Raw genomic sequence first — 22,632 nt, 5'->3', positions numbered from 1 at the left:
ACTTAATCATTCATAAATCCTTATTAACACTGTAAAAACCATAAAAATATTTGTCTCTTTATTAAGAATCTCTGTTACTTGTGTAGGCTATAAATGTGACTCGCAAACTGAAGATAGACTACACTCAACTTGGCATACATTTCCACCTATCTTATTACATCCTCCCTGAAATGTAGTTGGGAAGTGCCAAGTGTCATTTTTTTTGTAGATATGTGACTTTATGGCAGATTCCATGGAGAAAAGCATTTTCAAAACTGACCTTCTATATCATTCAAAATATTCCCCTTGGCATGAAATTCTGCCATATATACTAAGAAAGCAAACACACATTGTCTATATGAGGCTGTTACACATACACACACGTTATTTACCGCCCTTAGTCTTTACCAATATATTAATAATGCATGCGTGTGTATCATAATGTGGATTTTATCCTGAAGAGCTTATCTGTTGGTTTATTCAGTCTTTACATAACTCTATGATGTAAATACTGTATTACCATTACCTTCCAAGGTCATTAATGAAAGATATTTTATTCATGCTGTACCATCTATTCATATCACAGGTTTTGGCATAGAGTGTTACTATGAATAAATGTATAATCAACAAAGGAATGCTTTGTACTTTGAACTAAAGATAGCTAAACTGAAGGGCAGATGCTCTGAGTAACTCACGTAGGAACACACTGCCTAGTTAGGACTCAGACGTCAAGCCAGGTCTTTGCTTTTTAAGTATCATCATTGGTTAAGAGTTTGGACTTTGGCATCTCGTGAACTTGTACTTAAATTCTGACATGTCCATATTCCATCCTGTATGCCAAAAACTTTATAGAATGTTTTGGTCTACATATTTCTGTTTTAAAAGTCTCAGCTTTATAACCTGTAAAATGTAGATAAAAGCAAATCCAAACTTAGTGAATTATTGTGAGAATTAAATAACATATAACAAGCATTTATTCCAGTGTCAGTATAAGCTTAAAAAAAGTCCTCATGTGTATTAGCTGTTAATATTCCACCATATCAGTCTGTCTCTTCATGTAATGCAAGTGAAACACAAATGGCATTTGGGCTGCAAGAAGGGAAACAAAACAAGAAAAGTTTGGAACAACTTATAAGAAGCAGAGGTCAAAAATAATGTTAAAAGCGACATGCATGTTAACACTGAAGCAAATCTCATATAGTCCTATAGAGGTTGTTTGGGGAATAAGAAAAAGAAATGCAGAAAAAAGAAGTATAGTATCAGCCAGTGGCACTTTTCTAAAGAATAATGAGTATATTCAGTCAAAACAAGAGAAGCTCCTAGAAGTGAAGGTGAGATTCCTAATGACATTGAACAAATGTCATTCACCTTTCTCAGAGCAACATTTTTAGTTCACAGTGGAATCAAGCTTAACATTGCCTGAACAAATTTAATGGTTCTGATCCCAGATTATCGAATCAGTTTCCCTGGATTTGAATCTTGGCCCTACCACTTTCTAGCTATGTGACTTTTGGCAAGTTACTTAACCTTTCTGTGATTCAGTCTCCCATCTATAAAATCGGGTAATCATAATACCTATTTAATATGTTTGCTATGAAAATATATTACATTTACATTTATAAAATAGCAGAGATTAGGCGATATTGAGCATTTATCAAATAAATAAGAGCGTTCATTCAATTTCCTTAAAACAAAAAGTCCCAGGTGAAGCCTGTCTGATAATTACAACAGAAAATGCACAATTCAGATTTAGTGGAAATTAGTGTATCATACTCAACTGGGGACAGCACTTTGGAAAAGATTTGAAGTAGAATGCAAATGCCATGAGGACAGTCATTAGCATGCAGTATGTATGGTTTTACCCTAGATGATTTGTCTGTTTGGCTAGCACATAACTGTCGCTCAACAATTACGTACTGAATAAATGACTAAAGGAAAAATGGTTTGCTTCACTATATACCAAATCATCCTGTAGACATAGTTTCAAGATGCTTCTTTCCCTTTAATAGCATTTGTTCTTAGCTCATTCTTCTATCAGAAATTATGACAAAAATTATCTTAAAGAGATACATAACTGATACCAACTGAAGTTTTATATCTTCAGTTGCATCTACATATTAATCAGAGATATTTCCTCTAACCAAAGCAACATTATTGCATAAACAATTGCTCAATGAGAAAGATATATTTGTCAGTGGCATGTTCTGTCTCCCTCAAGTAGCCTTACACATATTTAGGTAAAAAGATTAGTCATGTTCTAATAATATTGGCTAAATTTACATAGTACCTAACTTGCATTAGGCACTTGCTATGTGCGGTTCCTTCATTATCTCATCTTATACTCCAAAAATAATATACTTAAGACACAAATCAGGGAATTTAGGTGTGGTGTCTGCTAGAGAACCTCTCCCAGTGAGACTTGTCATTACCCAACAATCTAGACATAGGTTTACTGGACCATTGAGGCTGGCCTCATAGATTCCTGATTCAGCTGCTGTACCTTAGGCCATTTATACTCAGATACTCTTTTGATGCCTCCAGGGAATATGTCAAATGCCAATAACTGTCACTACTACTGTGACCTATTTAAATTTTTTAAAAGCAAAGCTAAGATGATTATCTATCTTGGTCATACAAGTGACCTGTGGTATTTCTCTTTAGACCTGGAAATACAGGATGCCTGTGACTTTGCCTCACTTTTAGGGCAAGTACCAAATGTGAATTTACATTAGGAATAAACAGCATGAAGAGTCAGTAAGTGAAATTTATGTGATTACAAGATCTGAATTAGAAACCCATGATTTACTTCTCTGAGGATTTTTGTCCAAGAAAAGTTTCACAGTTGCCAACACTGTTTTCTTTTTCATGCATTGGCCCTTGTAGAGTATGGAGCATATAATTACATATGGTATTATAAAGGGCAAGTAACTTTCTTGGCAATGTCACACCTAATACAGGTGAGTCTTAATCAGAAAGTACAAAGATTTTTGGTTCATTTTTTTAAGTAACTCTTTAATCTTCTGAAGTGTGTGGTATTATATAACAATGATCATTTGTTTTACTTATGGCATATCTTCTGCAGAGAAAGAACTGGACTAAAAATAAGCACCAATATCTGTTTTGTATTATTAATAAGTGTTATGAGGCATTGTAGAGGTAGCTGGTATTGATGATTGAGATGAGATACCCTCCCCATCACCATATACTGATTTGGCAGAATAAGGACAAAAAATTTCACTTTTATCCAGAGGACAGTAGGAGTGACATTGTAGTCTCCTGAATGGGAAAGTGACAAGATGTTTTAAAAGTTTCATAAGTAGCCTGGCAATATAAAACATCAGAGAAAGGATCTGCTGAAAGGCATCTGCTCTTGCAATGAATGCCTTGTAGGCTTGAGATAGGTCTCTGAATGTTACCTTCCCACACTCTGAACTGGGACTTCTGTTCTCTAAGCCAATGAAATGGGCAAAATGCAGGAGTGAAATGTGCTGTAGTTTCAGCAGTCAGATGTTTCTCCCATTTTTTGATGTCTAGAATCCTCTGTTAAGCCATGAAGATTAATAGCCCTACTTGACAAGTGGATCATTTGAAGTTTTAAGCATCAGTGATAAGCTAACCATCTGATGGTTGGAACAAGCTAGTAGGGAAAAAAGCACTCTGTTCCAGATCAGTGATCCAGTAGATACGCAGATCATTTGATTTCAGCAGTGTTCCTCCCTGTGTTCACTAGAGCTGCCTCAGGGAAGAAAAAAACAAAAGGCAGCAATCAGACTGTGCGTTCAAAGTATTTGCCACCTATTTAGAGATACAAAGACAAGTGAAATAGCTTGAATAATTATTGCCACTTGGAGAAAGGCTGATTATAAAGTTTCTTTAAAACCTACTCACAGAAATAAACTTGGGAAGGGTTTATTTACTTTATTTCCCCCTCTTTTTGCCATTAGCAAAGAATTGAGCTCTGGTTCTTCAAGAACAGAGGTTCTTAATGTGCAATCTTGGACCAGCAACATCAGCATCACCTGAGAACATGTTAAAAATACCTGCTATCAGAATCCACCCCACATCTACTGAACTAGCGACACTGGGGGTGTGCTTAGCAATCTGTACTTTAAGCCCACCGGGTGATTCTGAAACACACTAATATTTTAGAACCACTGTTCCAGTATGCCTGATCCACCAAGGCAGATGGTCAGGCATATGCACACTTTGTAGATTTCCAAGTGGAACCCAACCTCTGGTCTATTGTCCCTTTATCGGTAAGCTCTAACCTGAAGCAACACAGAAGTGATTCTTGAAAACATAGTTTCCTACTTAGACAGGGACACTTGTGAGTCAAGATTACAACAGATGAGCCAATTGAAACATATTTAGTGATGGGGTGTGTGACTGTATCAGCTTCTCTTGCAAAAGACCCGACAATAATTTTGGTTCAAGAATAAAGAATTCCTGGGGAATTCGTCCCGGTCCAGTGGTTAGGACTCTTGCACTTTTACTGCAGGGGGCACAGGTTCAATCCCTGGCTGAGGAACTAGGATCCCCGCGTGATGTGTGGCAGCCAAAAAACAAAAACAAAACAAAGAATATCTTGTTTATAATCATCAGAGATGAGTGTTCATCTTGTGGAAACTTAGACACCCAAGCTGCTTATCTCTCCTGAATATAGACTTGTTCTGAAAGTAGCACAGGACACTTTCATTCATATTTTGTTAGCCAGAATTTAGTTACATGAGTATACCTTGCTGCAAAGGAGAGACTGGAAATTGCAGTCCCTGAATGACCACCCGATTACAACTCACTTACAATTGGAAATAAAGGTGGAGGTGAGTAATGAATTTAGGAGGATAAAGAGTAGTCCCCATCTATGGTTTTTGAAAACCAAATGATTTATACTAGCAAACAGTTAGAACCCATCTAAGTGATTAAAATGAGGGGATTAGTTGGATAATATTTGATGTATCCATATGAAGGAATCGTATGATATATAACATGACATAGAGCTATGTTGTGTGAAAGATGTTGGGTGGGCATAAGTTCATTAATACAGAATAACCCCAACTGTTAAAAAATCTTTAGACAGAAACAAGGGAATGAATTCCATTATTTTCTACTCAAAATATATCTTTGAGCTCCTACTGTAGACCTGAAACTGTGGTAGTGTTGGAGACATGATAATCAACCTGATACAATTCTGGATGCGAAAGGAATAAGGTATGTCAGTTGATAATAGTAGGCAATAAACAATACTGTTTGAAGCTATCATGCCCAGGTGGACAGGTTAAATGTAATTCTTTATTTTTTATAGTCTTTCACATTTTCCATGTTTTCTATTACTCATGCCTTACTTTCATAGTCAATAATATTGTATTTTTTTCTTACAAAAGAAAAATGCAAATAGAGTTTCATAAAATTAAACTACTGCACTAAAGAATGGGAGAGAGAAAAAAGATTATATGAGGGAATCGTTTAAACACCTAAATATACTTCCAAAATGTGGCCTTGAGCTGGTAAAGATTTACTAAAGGTTTTTTTTTTTTCCATCTTATATATTTGTAATTTAAAATAATGATAGTTGAGCCTTTTGTCAATCTTCTAGAAATTCATTCTGAAAATCAAATAAAGACATGTGATGTTTCTAATATTGTTATTTATTCAGGAGGAGACAAATACATGACTTCTTCAAGAGAAGTCTTTAAAAATAAGTGAGTTTAACATAGCAGGACTCTCAAGTGGAAGTCAAATTAGCTGGACTATTCTTTTGTTTCCTAGTTAGTTTTTTCCATCATTGTTGTTGCTTATTTGTATGAACCTTCACAATTTGAGCTTAAATATTCCTACCTAAAAGATGAAAGGAATAAAATAGAAATTCTTGTATATGTTAATAGTCTAAAATCAACCAAGATGGTGTGTAAAGATTTAAATTTGTTACCCAGAAAAAGTTTACCTCTCCCACCAAATTTAATAATGCTTAATTGTTTTAATGTTTACATTAATAAAATGAATATTTAGAAGAGATGCCTCATTTTACTAACTTAAATGCATGTCATATTAGTCAGTTGTCTCATTTAATAAGTTCAAAGAGACTCTTACCCTAACTTTTGAAGAAAAGCTAAATTATTACTGAGATATAATTCTGTTACTCAAATAAGAAACCGAAGACTGCCTAGACATTAAAAATCTACACAATCAAACCAGAAAATAATACTAATAACGTTTAGAAAAAGGAAATCATGTAAATATTTTAATGAAAACACAAGTTTCTTCTACTGAGAAATCTTTAGTGGGTCCGTTTTGCTTGAAGACAAACTCTTGCAGGACCTTCAACTTTCTCTACCGCCATGCCCCAAGCTACTACTTAAATGTTTCTTCCCACCTTCCATGAGGCATGGTAGCATCCTGGAAAGAGTCTAGTTTTCTAGCACTACCTTTGAACCCTGATTTAATTCCTTTCTTGCTAGATTGTTTTGATAAAGACCAGAAGTAACTTACGTGAAGTTCCCAAACTTAGAAACAACTTAATTAATGCGAGCTAATATTACTCAGCTTTTGGCCACTATACCTTTCTTTCCTCAAGCTGTTTACTCTTTGTAGAATTCCATAAATTTCTGCCTTATCAAACAGCAATTAGAAAATTTCCACACCCATTTCAAATCCTAACTCAAATAACTCAACTAGACTTTCCTGTTCTATCCACATGTAATCACACCTCTCATATATTAATCACCACAACTTCCTCACATTTTAATGGTTCCTCAACGTCTTACATTATACTGTAGGTTCCCAGGTGTAGAAAATATACCTAAATGCCCTTCATTGCTCAGGCCTAACCTTCAGGTTATCTATTCAGCACAATCTGCAAAACAAACCATCCAAAACTCTAAGAGCTGAATCAACAAACTATTATTTTTCCTCATGATTCTGTGGATTGACTGGGTTCATCTGTGCATTTTCTCGCATGGGCTTTCATTCAGTTCACTCAGATGCTATTGTTGGAATCATCTGACGAGTGAACATTCAGTACGGCCCACTCATCTGACCACTGATGCCAAACCTCAGCTGGAATCTCATTGGAGGCTCTCTATCAAAGAGTCTCCACATGGTTGCTTCATTTGCCTTGAGCTTCTAACAGAATGGTAGCTGGGTACCGAGAGTGACGTTTCAAGAGTAGAATGTCAAGCAGGGGAAGCAGAAACTCCCAAAGTAGGTAGAGCTACAACCAGAATTTTCAAAGCAGCAGTTTCTGTTGGTTAAAGAGGTCACAGGGACCACCAAGTTTCAAAGAGTTAGAGAAACAGACACATCATGTGTTGGAGACCACATAGGATGACAGACATACTTGCAACTGCCTTTAGGAAATACAATCTGCCGTAGCTTACAGGGAACCAGTCTCACAAGAAGTACTTTCTCAGTTTTTGTAAGAATGAATATACGTTTATTCTCTCCTTCAGGTTAGTTTCCTTGAGCTCAGTTAATCATTGTTATAATATCTGAAGCATCTAGTGCAGTGATGAGTACATATGCATGTTCATTATATTAAAGAATGTTACCACTCTCATTAACTTGAACAGTGTTCTGACTGAAGCACCCAACTCATGTGGTATGATGCACATAATGATTCTAAGAGGTGCCTAGAAACAAAGTCTGTAAAATATTATACCAGTGTTGTGTCTGCCATTTCTTACCAAAGAAACATTGGTTGTCCTTTGGAAAATCATAAAGTTTACCTAATATCAGAATGTAAGTGAGTAAAACATATATAGATTAACCTCAGGCAGATACTGCTCAGATGCTCAATGGATTTAGAAGGTAAATAGATGTGTTCCTTACTCTGGACCATCTTAAACTTGATTTTGCTAGATGATGCATGTCCTATATTATTAAAGGTAGGCTAAGGACACATAATTGGCATTGACATGAACAAGATGTAGATCACTGGTGACTTTGATATGTACTGTTTTATCGAGATGATTTGAATGAAATCCTTATTAAAGGGTGATCAAGATGTGAGGTATAAGGGTAGAAATAATAATGTATTTGCATATTTTACCAATTTTCTATTAAGGGTAGTAGAGAAATGAGGCAATAATTGGAGAGGGATGTGGGGTAAAGGAGGGGTTTTTGGGAGTGTTTTTATTTTGCTTACTTGTATAAATCTGAGTGATATTAGGCATGTGTGCACACTGCAGATGTTAGTCCAACAGAAGAAACTGATGTTGGAGGTTAGAGAAAAGATGACTGCAGAGGTAAATTCCTTGAAAAATATAGAGGAAATTCTACCTAGGGAACAAAACTTAGCTATGTCCTTAGATCACACAGGGATGTTTACTATGTTATGAGGTAAGGGAGGATCAAGTATGTGGGCTCAGAAGGTGGGAAGAAGATGGCTATTCTCATCTGAGTGTATCTACGGTGAAGTCAGATCATGTTTGGAGGTTTACGATTTGAAGAGAGAGAAGTAATAGTTTCCTTTAAGAGTAGAAAAATACAATTTCAGGAAATTACAGTAAAATATGTGGTGGAGATTGTCAGCTGACCATCAAGGTAGTTTTCTTTTTTTCCTCTTCTTCCTGCTTACAGCATTAGACTGCAGTTTTCAGATGGTGGCTATAACATGAGCACTATCCAACAGCCTGTAGGCAGAAGGGGCATGTGCTACTTTCAGACAAGAAGAGAGGCCCTTTCTATGCCCTCTCTTTTCTTTGTGCCAGCTGGATGCAGACAACAACTAGGTCTCTGGTGAGGCAAATCCAGAAGATGGAAGAAGTCCCTGTCCCTAGATCACCAGTAGAGGAGACCTCTGAGGTCTCCTCTGATTAGGAGGTCTCATGACCTAATCATAAGGTTCACCTTGGACTGTTATGCCAATAAGAAGTAAACTTCTGTTGAGCCATCGTGTATATTTTCTGCACAGCCTAACCTATCCTAACATGTTCAGATTTGTTGTCAGTGTTGAGGGCACATTGGTATTTGTGGTTATAACTTTGAAGAGAGTCCAGTCCTGATTCTGGGGGTGGTATGATCCTGCCAAAAATCTTAAAGCAGAGGATTAACAGATATTGGTTACAGCAATAATAAATTCCATGTGGTTGGAAAATTGTTAAAATGGAAGTACTGGAATGAGTGGAAAGTATAAGTGAGCTATAAGGATAAGAGGTAATGATCAGGGAATGAGATGATGTTGCTTACAAGGGCTAGAGTAAGATTATAGGAGTAGGTTGCTAAATGATGTGGAGGAAATTAGTGTCAGAGTCCAAAAGGTGGTGGAACTGAAATCTCTTCAGTAAAAGAAAAAACAAATGGAAATATCACAAAGGTGAGTGGAGGCACTCTTACTTTGTGGTGTCCAATTGGAATTAAAGTGTCATCAGACACAAACATTTATCTTCATTCCGCTTGTTAGTCTGCCATCCCACAGCCATTTCAATTGCAGGACATTTTCAATTTGGTGATTCAGAAGGAAAAGTCATTGAATCACTCTTCAAAGCTGCTCATTTGCATTTTACTCCCATTGTTCTTAATGATTTTGCAGAAAAGATCTAAACTGTCAGATCATAACAGAAATGCACAACAATGTAGTCAGAGAATACTGTTTTCCTTTGCTTGGAAAATAAAACCTTTACTTCACATTTGCATTTTCCCATGTCTTTTTGCTGTAAAAATCTGAACCTAAACCCAAACCCAGCCTGTTGCTTCTTCCTGAGAACATTAATTGTCTCCAATCATTGTTAGAGCATCTGTTTCACATTTTGACAAGTGCACTTATCTTCTTTTTTCTCTTCATATTCCTCTGGTAAAAATAATGAATAAATTACAGGGGGATGACAAATGTGTTGATAATCAAGATGAAACACAAATGAAGTGGAAGAGGCTGTATTTCTTTGCAGAGTTGTAAATTGCTTTTTTTTCCTTGTGCATTGACATGCCTGACTTAGAAACTAAAAATACCACCACATGGGAAAATTAACAAAGTTGCTCAAACAGAAATTATTTTTCACCAATGGAAATATATAAACAGAATTTCTTTTTGACATCATGTATCATATTTGCCTCACAATCCGGATACTCCTGGGAAAGAATATCTATCTTCTTATAGTTCTAAGAGGCTTAGATGGTAGTAAATGTAATACAATCTAATACATCACAGTTGCATTTGAAAATAATTGTTAAATCTTGAATGGAAATTGGGAATGTCCAATTGAAGACAGAAAACTTTGTTCAATCTCAAAGACATTAACCTCTGAGAGAAACAACTCCAAATTGGCTGTCAGGAGACTTTAATTCCATCTCCAGACCATTCCCTTCAAATTCCTTAGGAAAAGATTCATTTTCAATATTATAGTCTCTGCAATCACCATACTCAGAAATCATTAAAAAAAAACAAAAAACTCATCAGTAAAAAAAATGATTTTGGGTAGACTAGTAGGGGTCATCAATGTTGCCCCATTAAGACTTGCATAAGTATTAGTCTATTTTTTAAATTGTGTTTGATTGCCCTTAGAGAGAATGTACTCCCTTGCACTTTATTTTCCAACACCTGGATACTGTCATTTATCTGGAGTTAGAGGTATTTGGCTTGTAGAGACCCAGGCTATGTGCAATCTCTATGCCCTGAGAGCTCAACTATTTCATATCTATTATATCTATCTGTATTCAGATTGATAATATCCTGACCTTTTTTCTTTTACCACCACCACACTTCTGAATATGAAACCAAAGAAATGAGTTCGAGAGTCTAGATGATCCATTCAAACAAGTTCAAACTCGCTGAGAATATTTCTTAGTTATGGAGAAAAAGAAAAATCAAACAACACATGTGGTAAATCCCAAGAGGGACAGTTCTATTTACACATTGAAGTATAACAAATATGTGGCATATGCCTTATTGTTTTTGTATGGACTCTCTCTGCATAGTAACCTTTGCCAAGGGCCTCATAAATCTCTACAGATACTCTAAAGAAAAGCAGACTCTAACCATGTACCTGCAGTTTCCATAAATGTACATGAAAACTTGCTTTGTGAATGGATTTGCATAAGACCACCAAGCTAACTATAAAAAGCGTGGGGTGCAAACATGAGTTCTACTTCACATACGCAAATATGTGTTGAAGCTTAGAGTTGTTGCCTTGCATGGAAAAACTATGTCCCAGTAGATTTGAATTGAGAAGGAAATTTCTGAAGTAGCAAATAGGAACAAGCATAGTAATTAAGAAAGTTCTTAGAAAACTGACACATTTCATATATGAAAAACTGCCTCTGCATAAATATATTATGCAGGTAGCACCATATGGGAGGTTTTGCTACAACTATTAAGATGCAATTAAGTAAAGATTTGAGATAAAGGAATGAATGTGATCTTTGGTCCAAAACATAAATTGAACCTTAATTTTGAATTTATATGAAAATTTGGCTTACTTTGTCTATTTTAATATAATACTACCTTTCTTTGCAAATAAAATATTAAGATAATAGATTGATTCAGAAGTATAAAATGTAAGTTCTATACGTGTCATGTTAGATGACTTAAAACTTCAAAATTAAATTCTTTTAAAAATGAATTTGTTTTTGTAATGTTTTCCACTTGAGTGAATTGGGTGTTTTTCATCTAATAGTTAGAAACATCATTCTATCATTAGATGTAAACTTTAATTATATATTATAAATTCCAGTACTAACCTTAAAATAAAGACATAAAAAATGTCCTTATTCTGATTTTTTAACAAAAGTGTTTAATCTGGTTATTTTACATGAAACATTACTTATGGAATCTTAAAAAAAATAATTTCAAAGTGTCTGGACTAAATGACAATTTGTATCAGTGATGTCGTTCATAGCATGTCATGGTTTGGGTTCCCTGGGAAGCAGACTCCTGGCCTCTTCTCTGTGTGCATGTGGAGAGAATGAGTGAGTGAGAGCTCCGGTGTCTATTCATCGTCTTAGAAGTATACCAATCCAATCAGAATGGAGTTCCATCCATCAATTTTTACCACTTCGTCACAGGCCCTATCTTAAAGTCACATGGGGATTAGAGCTTCAACATATGGTAGGGACACAATTCAGTCCATAACAGGCAGTGATTACTGAACGAGACCATTTACCATGACAACTGGGCAAGGCAATAAAAAACCAAGTGGATGGCTTGGATACTCAGTATATCCCTACCTTTATTGTACAACAACAATCCCACCGTCTTTTCAATGATCAGTGCTTAGTAACCCAAGATGATGATGTCTCTTCTTCCCTGAAAGTCCTTGAACACAAGGAGCCCAAAGTGCCCTGCTAGAAGTCAAGGTTACAATTCAGTGACACCCCTGCCATGTCCTGGGGACCAGGACATCTAACCCTTCCCAATCCAGAGTTTCAGGGACAGGAAGCACATATTCCCCAAGTGAGCCATTGAAAGTGACAGTGAGTGGGAACATTTGCACATCTTAAACACGTGTAGTCCTTCTTCTGGGGAAAAAGTAGCACATAAAGCTAGCTCACTGATTCAAGGTACACATTGTGTCCTGAGGATGGTGTCCTATTTCTGAAAAGTATTTCCTCCAACTGGAGCTTTGTCTCTGTCTTCTTCAGGCTTTTCCAATGTTCTATTTGATAGACAGCTTCTTGGGAGTGCAGAATGAGATATGCTCCGCTGATACCACGATTGTGCATTGTTTCATGCACTGTATTTGCTGTGAAGTCAGTTGCTTCGTGTGATGTGGTGTTTTATGGGATCCCATGCCAGTGGATCAAACACATCATAAGCCCTCGGGTACCGTGCTGGCTGAGACCCTCCCTGCTCTCGGAATATGCTTATATAATCAACTTGCCATTAGGTGCCCAGTTCATCTTCTCAAGCAGTGGTGCCATATTGGAGGCTCAGCACTGGTCTCTGTTGTTGGCAGGTTGAACAGCCAGCAGTGATAGTATTCTCTATATATCATTTAACATATTAAAAAGAAACTTTAGTAAAACAATAAAAAACCTAAATAGTTAGGGTTTGAACTCAACTTTTTACTTTTCTTTCTTGTCTTTCCTTCTCTGTGCGCCCTCTGAATGCATAACTACCAGACCTAAGACATGTCCATAGCTGACAATAATTGTTTGATGAATAAATCAACAAATTAATGATAAATGACAAGAGATGCTGAAGATAGAATTTGGATCATATATTCAACTAGAGTATTTTTAGCATGTTACACAAGTACACGGAATATAAAAAAATAAGCCCCTGCTCTAGGTATATGAAAAATCTAGTAGTTTACACAGATATGGAAAGGCAGAATACAATTATTGTGTGGAAATTAATAGAAAAGATGTGCTGTTAGTATTATTAATGCTCCGAGCTTGGAGGGCATAACTTGCTTAATGGAATTCAAGGGAAGTTTTCTCCACAGAGTAGACTTTACTTAATTAGTATCTGTAAGTAATAGGAAAAGGTAGCTTGGACATCTTTATTGTCAGCAAGAAGCAGCAGCCAACACAAATGAAGGATGGAAAAGATTAAGAAGAATAGGTTAAAAGAGTTAACCTCAGAAAGAAAACGCTGCTTACAATGTGAGCTCAGTGAGGGCTGAGGGTTTTGTCTGTTTTGTTCAATGTTGTCTCCCAAGCAATTAAAATGATTCCTGGAACCTCATGCATAGGTCAGTAAATATTTGTATAATGAAGAGCTCCTTCCAGGTAAGAGGTCTGCTAACAATAGTCCTGTAAGATTATTAACACCAGCAACCTTACCTCTTGAATTAGCTAGCATATGGGTGAACTGCTGTAAAAAAAAAAAGAAAAAGAAAAAGAAACCACAGAGGCTTAAACGAAGCAGAAATTTATTATTTATTTTTCGTCTCTATAACAGTCCATAAGTTGGCAGTCCTCAGCCAGTGTTGTGGTGCAGCCCTCCTCAACATGGAGTTTCCATGTCTGGGTTCAAAGCAGCCGTACCTGCGGTCTCCATTTCCCAGCAAGCGGAGGAAGGGAGAGAGTGCAGAGAGCAAGCACTTCCTAAAGAATCTGACCCAGACATGGCACACATTCCCACATCACGCTGGTCACATTTCACTGGCCAGGACTTAGTTCCATGGCTTCACTTGGGTAGAAGGGATCCAGGAAATGTGGTTTCTAGATAGGTGGTGATGCTCCCAGCTAAGACTGTGTGGGGATGGCACTGTTACTGAAACTAAGGAGGATGAATACTAGGGGAAAATATCAAACTCTGAAGTTCAAGGTAATCTCATAATTTAGATATTTACTTCTTATTTTATTTTATTCAAAGACATTTTATCTGGTTGTCTTATCTGGTTGCGCACCTGCCTCACTAATGTCTCCTTCTCAGTCCCCTTTACTGGATTTTCCTTTATATGTAAATGGTGGCTTCTTCCAGGAACAGGTCCTTGGCTCTCCTTTTTTCCTATCCACATGTGCTCTATCTATGGTGAATAAGTGAAGATGAATCCCCATAGCTTCAAACGCTGTTTTATTTATTAATCCCATCTTCATAATCCCTATGTGTATATTCTTTATACACAGAACTTATTTTCTTTCTCTGCTGCCTGACCCTAGCCCTAAATACCCAATTGCCAACTCAACATTTCCAGTTGGATATCTAATGGGTATTTCATACCTAACTTGGTGAAAGTATAACTATAGATTCCTACCCCCTCTAAAAACTTGTTCCAGACTCCCCATGCTTTTTTCAACCTCAGTAACATGCATTACTACACACCCTGTTGCTCAAATTAATAAATTGAGTCATTCTTTATTTTCCTCTGTCTTTCCAATCCCATATCCCAGACATTGCTTTTAAAAAATAAACAACTCTATCTCTAAATTATATCCTGAATCTGATCGTTTGTTATCTCTGCTGCTTCAACTCCAATGTAAGCCACCATCACCTCTCACCTATAAATAATGTACTTTTGCCAGGGCTCTCATTTCTAGTTCCTCCTACGAGTTAGACACCCTCCATATAGTAGCCAGAGTAATCTTTTTAAAGTTTAAATGAGGTCACTGTTCTCTTTTATGTAAAAACCTTCGATAGCTTCCCATTGCTCTTTGAATAAAATCTACTTCTATCCCCCTCCACTGCCCCAAATCATCAGAAGTGATGCTCTGGTGAGCACTCAGGTGGGAGTGCTGAAGCGAGGCCATAGAGGCTGCCTGTTGTAGATCTCATCTCCCCTTCAGTTACCAAATTATGAGGAGGACTGTGGGGTCCCAGGTATGGACTGAAGTCATCAAAGTAGGCATTTTGAGGGTTTTGGCCGATGGCTATTTATCAGGTAGTATAGAAATATTTCAGCACCTTAACAGCTAGCACCCTAAAATATGTACTAGTGAATAGTAGCCTTGTGTGTGAAACCCCCTAAGACCTATTATAGGTCTCTCTCTCCAACTTAGTATCTCCCCACTCTACCCCTTGTTCAACAAACTCATCCACAGTGGCATTTGTTCCCCTGTATTTTGAACCTATGTAGCTTCTTCCAATATTAGGCCTTTCCATTTGCTGTTCTTCCTATTTCAGAATCTTTTTCCCCATATGACTGCTTCTTTCTCCAATCAAATCACACCTCTTCTGAAAGCACTTCTCAGACCACACTAGCTGTGATGCCTCTGTGCCCCCTTCACCTCTTTTATCTTCTTCATAGCATTTACTTGCATCTAATTTCCTTGTCTGTGTAAGTCCGGACAAGAGGCTGCTGGTTTATCTGCCTCCTCTAGAAGGTATGTTTTGTAATGATTGCCTTCCTCAGTACTCTATCCCTACTGTGTAAATATCTTTCACTAAGCTAATTTCCAATCCTGATTATTTGATAGTTCATATTAATCAGGAATAAATGCCTGAGTTAATAAATGTTGACCTCAAAACCCTTACTATCTTCTAACACTGCCTTTTATGTCTCACTCCCAGTCTCATCTCCTCATTTTTCTTGATATTCCAAACAAACAAGTTTATGAAAATCTGTGTGCAAAATCAGGTGTTCCTTTACAAATTAAAAGAGATGAAACAATATACCACATTCCATCCACAGCTTAAAATTTCCTTTAATCATTTATTTCTTTAGGAAACATTTATTGATTTCTACTTGGAGCCAGTACTCTGCTAGATGCTAGAGAAATAATCTTTGCCCTTAAGGAACTCAGAGTGCAGTGGAAGTAAGCATTGTCAGTCTCATGGTCCAAGTACGCATAAGGTGCTGGGAGAGGCAGCGGAGGCAGCAAGCTGTGAAGGTATTTAATAAAGATTCATCGATTCTCATAGGTCATGAGTCACCCTAAGTATAGGGGATGCCAAAACCACCAGATAAACATGCCTCTCCAAACCTTTGCTTGAATTGCACTGAATAAGTGGAACTTTGTGAAGTAATAAACGATTTCTGACAAGCTTTCAAAGATTCTTATGTTAGATTAAAAAAAAAAAAAAAAAAACTATGCAAACAAAGTTTATGCATTTCCAAGGGTTCCTGATTTAAGCTTCTCTGAAGGTATTCCTTTCTATGTTCATCTCTGTGAGAGGGGTTTATTGCTGTGATTTGGGATTTTCCCCTTTGTATATTTCTATCTCTTCCTTCTATCGTAAATATATTTACTGACCTCTTGTTGCCACCTTCAAGTCCAACAGAATTATTTGAAAGACATATATCGTTTAAAATTATTGCAGAGATAGGGCATAAGGATGGACTCAGTTCTTCTGACTCCTGTTTTCTCTTCAAGATCAGAATCCCATTGTAAGGCAATGAGAGCTCCGTGCTAGATGGGAAATAGGTAATTCTAAGAACTGGGCCACCTAGAACCATCGAATCAGATAATTTATCATTCCATCCTCTTGGAATCATGAGATACCTTTGCCCTGTCACTGCCACCTTGTTACTTTTGTATTATATATCCTTACAGATTTTCACATGATCACAAGCCTACTGCAACCTTCAAACGTACCAGTTAGCAAAAATATCTAAATATGTGTGGAAATTTGTGTCAAGTTGGGGGACAAAACACCAGTTGCCATAAAGTTATTTTGGTTCTAGTTAAACTCAGAGTTATCACTTTTTTATATAACTTACTTTTTATTAATTCTTGTTCCCCTTTCAAGTGAATGTAATGCATTTGAAAGGTGCCAAATTATCCAGCACAGACTTAACGTCTTTATTTAAATCATAGAATAGAGACAGCATCAGTAGCAACAGAAAAACATGTCATGTTGCCTGATAAATGTTTATTGGAGGTATCCTTGCTGTGAACAGCACAGGATTTTTCACAGATATTCCAATTTCTGTATCAAGAATCCACTCCAAACAAAATAGCGTATCCCTGAATAACCTAAATCTTTAAAGCGAAAAAAATTGATGAGAGAAAAGGAGGAGAGACAGAGAAAGAAGATTTATATGTCTGTGTGTACACAAATTAAAAGATAAATGAAAAGGAACACATATATATATCTCAGTAGACAGGTATTATTTCATTATACTTAAATTTAGTTTCTTTTTCACTCAGTGGACGAGGTGTGGATCTTAGAATGCTAACTCCGTTTACCCACAATCCCAATCCCAACTTTTATCGTGTTGCTGTTATTAAATTATACATATATGTATATATACACATAAACATATATGTATAGTATATGTGTGTATATATATGTATGGTATATATGGGTTTATATTTAAGCCCTGTATTGTACTACTTATTACTTTATACCATTAATATTCATATTACTATTTTATATCGTCAGTTGTCACATATAAACTTTTTCTAGTGTTCTCTATTTTCACTTTTCCATCTAGTATGATTTTCCTTCTGCCTGAAGAACTCCATTTAAACTTTTTGGGGGAATGTACTGGTGAAGATTTCTCACTGTGTTTGTATGGAAATGTCCCTCTTTCATTTTCACTTTCACTTGAGTGTAGAATTTTAGGATGGCTGATTTTATTTTTTAGCATTTTAAAGATGTTAATTTATTATCCTCTATTCTTCATTCTTGTTGAGAAGTAAGTATAAGTTGTATTGATTTTCTAGATGCTGTAAAGATTTTCTCTTTGTGTTTGCTTTTCAAGAGTGATGTATCAATGTGCCCAGGTGTGATATTCTGTATATGTATCCTGACTGTTTTGTAGAGTTTTGAATCTGTAGTTTGATGTCTTCAGTTTTGGAAAATTCTTGTCCATTATCCCTTCCAATATTGTTTATACCCGTTTCTCTCTCTCCACTGCTACTGAGGTTTAAATTACAAAAGTTAGAATTTTTCACTTTTTTTCATAGTTATATTCTTTTCTGGGTTTTTCTATTCATTTGTTCTTCATTTTTCAATCCACGTATTTTCTACTGATTTGTCATTCTTTGATAAATCCTTTCTTTTTCTCTATAAAATTTGTTCTTAACTCACATTTGAGCTCATAATTTCAATTATTTCATTTTAAATAAACTTTTAAGAGTAGTTTTAGAATTACAGAAAAGTTGCAAAAATAGTACTGAGAATTCCCATATACCCTATATCCAGTTTCCCCTGTTGCTAACACCTTACCTTAGTGTGGTACACTTAACCACAATTAATGAACCATTATTGATACATTAATTATTCCATTTTCATTCTAGAATTTTATTATATTTTCTGGGACCCCAGTGTAATGCACCTTGGAATCTGTTTTATTCAACTTACTAATCATAGTTATGTTAATATCTATGTCCAATAACTTCAATAATGGGTCTTCTATGAGTCAATTTCTCTAAAATATTTTTTTTTCTTTCAGTTGTTTTTCTTGGGATATTTGGTGTTATTTTTTAATATCAGCCATCATATTTGAAAAATTGTGGAAATCCTGGAAGATATATTCTTTATCCAGAGAAAGTCCATTCTATTCTCTGATAGGTAGCTTGAAGGGGATGATACTAAACCAGTGACTGGCCTAATTTAGAGGCTCAGTTTTACCAACATCTTGCACTCTTGTATTATTAAGAAGTAGCTCTCCAGGGACCCCACCTGAATGTCTCTGGTGATAACTAGGGCTTCTCTTATTTGATTGTCTGTGTATTCTCCCTACCCCCCCCACCCCCGCCTTTTTTTTTTTTTTTTGGTCTCTTCACCTTGAAACCAAACAGGACCTTGTACTTTCCTAGCGATAAACCCTCCCATGTCCCTTTCCTCTTGTCTGTAGGAAAGCTCTAGCCTCCTCAGCCTTCTCTGAGTTCCAAAAAGCAAATTTAATCAGAGAAATAAGAAAATGTAGAAACAAAGGAAAACAGTCAAGTAAGACAAAATAATAAGAGTTTGGCCATAAAACAAAGTCAAGAACCTTTAGTTCCTCCTTTAGGGCTATCAGTAATATCCTGAGACATATCTTTGAGTTGTTCTACATACAGTAAAACCCCATCAGGTAAAAGTTAACTACATGCTGACCACCAGCACATAGACCTCAAACCAGTTGGAAACAAACAGTTGACAATTGAGAGATTCCTGAAATATCATCCTGTTACCTCACCATCAACCAATCAGATAATTGAGCATGAATTGATCATGAACTCCATGACCCTTTCCCTAACCCTGTCTTTTAAAACCCTTCCCTGAAAGTCTTCAGGGAGTTTGGATCTTTCAACTGTGAGCTGCCCATTTTCCTTGCTTGACCCAGCAATAAATGCTGTACTTTCCTTCACCACAACTGGGCATCAGTAGATTGGCTTTGCTGCACATCGGGCAAGTGGACCCACGTTTGGTTGAGTAACAAGCTCTGTAAGATTGAAGATAACTTGCTCTACTTTTTAATGATTTTCTGCTTAGCTCATTATGTCCCTGCTTTGAAACAAATAATCTGCAAATACCATAAAGAGAAAACTGAATTAAGATTGACTCACCATGTTCTTGTCCCTTTAAATCCTAGCTGCTTGGGTGCCCTGAATTTCTGTTTTGATTTACTCAGACTTATGCCATCCCTCAAAGTTTTGCTGGCTTTCCTGCCTCTTAGCCAAGGCCCTCTGCCTGGATTTCTCCACCTCTTATTTTCCATAAATTGCAACTGCCACTAACAGAAAGTGGCTAATAGAATGTACTGGTCCTGGCTCCTCAACTTTTAATTGCCTTGAAAGCCTCACCAATGCCCTTATTTTTCTAATTTTACATAGTCTATTTTTTTTTAAGTGGGATCACTTACCTACCACAAACTACTCCATCTCAGCTAAAAGGGAAAGTTTTTCTGTATTATTCTTCTGCTGTTGTCATTGGTATTACTCATTTTTGAGATAAAATATATACAATAAAATGCATAAATTGTAATTACAGAGCTAAATACGAGGGTGAGTCAAATATTATCCTAAGTGTGGCCAACAGAAGTTTTAATATAACCAAGTGCGGGTAATTTTTGACTCACCCTCTTACATCTTACATAATTATGCATTTGTGTGACTACCCCTCCAGATCAAAATATGAAATTGTTGAATATTTCTGGCATCACAGAAGGTCTCAAGAGACCCCTTTCAGTTTCAGATAATATCCTCCACCCTATTATTCTAACCTTTATCTCCAACAATTACTGTTATCTATTCTTGAATTTCATATAAATGGAATTATAAAATATCTCTTCTTTGTGTCTGGTTTCTTGATATTATTTTTTAATTTGAGATTTATCTATTCAGTTGTATATATCGGTACTGTATGATGTGTAGTTTTAAATTGTATGAATATACCACAGTTTTTAAAATCCATTCTATCTTTGATGGTATTTCCAACTTGGGATTCTTATAAATAAATCTACCATACACAGTCTTAAAAGTCTATCTGTGATCACGAGGCACTCTTTGCTGCTGAATATATGCCTGCCAATGAGCATTTAAATTGTGAAGCAGTGCATTCATTCACACTGCAATAAGGAAAAGACAAAAATGTGTTTAGAAACATCACTATTTACTGTTTTTCTAGAAGTGTTAGTCACATCATAAGGCAAGAAAACTAAATTAAATACAGAAATATTGGGAAAATGAAGACAAAAATCATGATCATTACCAGGAATTAAACTCTCGAGCTGAAACAAAATGAAACATAAATGAACAAATAACCCCTAAAATAAACTATTCTGCCTAGAAAATACAATAACTATCCTAGATTAAAAAAATCACAGTTGACCGTAAAAAAAGCAGGAAAAGTTGTCAAAGATGGACCAAAAGGAATGATCAGAGCAGATAAGATGGTTTAAATATGTGACTGTCTTCAAAATTAATCTTTAAAAAATCAATAGATTTAAATATACTAGAATAACTTGATAAAATAGAATCTGGATATTCAGATAAATAGCTTCTATTTATTAAAGTGTTGAATCATTGGTATAAGGGAATTTGAATTCTGCTCTTCTTGATGCCTGCAAATATAGATGTTCGTTTTTAGAAAAAAAAATTATAGTTAGTACATGATATGCACCTTGTCAACAAAAAGAAAACAATTTAGATTTTTTGTATTTCTATGAGGAAAGTTAATGGAGTTAATAGGGCGAGCATAGTATTTATTTTCAGTAGGGGTAATATTGTTTCCAGTGACACACCTCTTCCTTACTGACTAAAGAAAGATCCAGCAGACTATAAAACCCGTCAAAGAAGTGGTTCTCTGAGAGACCATTCTTTCTGTATTTCTACTCTTCTGGCTACAGGACAGTCAAATCCACAGTGAGCATACAGAGAAGCAACTGCATTTACCAATGAACAGAATCTTTAAATTTCACTATTATTTACCTAGATGCAAGCCTGTGTAAAAACAATATGGGTTTGCAATATAAAGGGGAAAAAAACTTTCTAAGAGTCTAAAGTGCATATAAGTACACATAGGATGGTCAGTTAATCTCATTTCATTATCTTTGTACAGAATGTAATATTGTGCCCTTAACAATAAGAAAAATGTACAAACATATATTGTGTCCAGAATATGTCCTCAATACATGTTTGCTGATGGATGCTTGTCCTTTAATTCCTTTTGATAATATTCTCATTAAACCCTGATTAAATCAATAATACAGTGCTAGGTACATAGTACACAATGCATAATTGTTTGTTGAACTTGAATTTGAAGCAGTACTTAGGTTAATGGCCTGTAATTCTAATTTACTCCCTTGCCTGGCAACAAGAAGGTTGTTTTTTGTTTTTTGACTTTTTTTCCATTTCCATGACCCCTAAAATTTTCTGGATGGTTGGAAATGAGACAGAGGAAACATAAACATTTTCTTTGGGCAAGGCTTTCTCAATTTTCCTGTTTTGGGATAATAAAGCACGAGTTTTAATTAAGTTTGTAGGCTTACCATCTGTGAGCATCTGGAGTTTCATTCTGTTGCAATGTTGCAAGTGCACCAATTCCAGCTCTCCTGAAAGTATAGGTCATGTGGACCAAAGAGCAGGGTAACTGCCAGCAGGTAATATTTCCCTTAAGGTCACTTTCGATTCTATCTCTGAGTCCCTAAAAGTATTAGAATAATTCTTCAAAAGTCATTTATATTCTATTATTACTTGCACGGAATGCTTATAATAAATCTACTTCTTTTTTTTTCCTTTTAATAGCATGCTAAATTTGAGATTTTTCTGTTCTTAGCTAATCATTTTCAAAATAGTTTATTTAGATCATTATTTAGCTAATTGATAAGACCAAAACATTCATTTTACTTACCAATAGGAAAAAAAATTCAAATGCTGTTACTATAAAAAATAATTCTAAGGTTC

The sequence above is a fragment of the Hippopotamus amphibius genome, chromosome 4 (genome assembly GCF_030028045.1).
Source record: "Hippopotamus amphibius kiboko isolate mHipAmp2 chromosome 4, mHipAmp2.hap2, whole genome shotgun sequence".
Lineage (NCBI taxonomy): Eukaryota > Metazoa > Chordata > Mammalia > Artiodactyla > Hippopotamidae > Hippopotamus > Hippopotamus amphibius.
Note: the sequence above shows the minus strand (reverse complement) of the source record.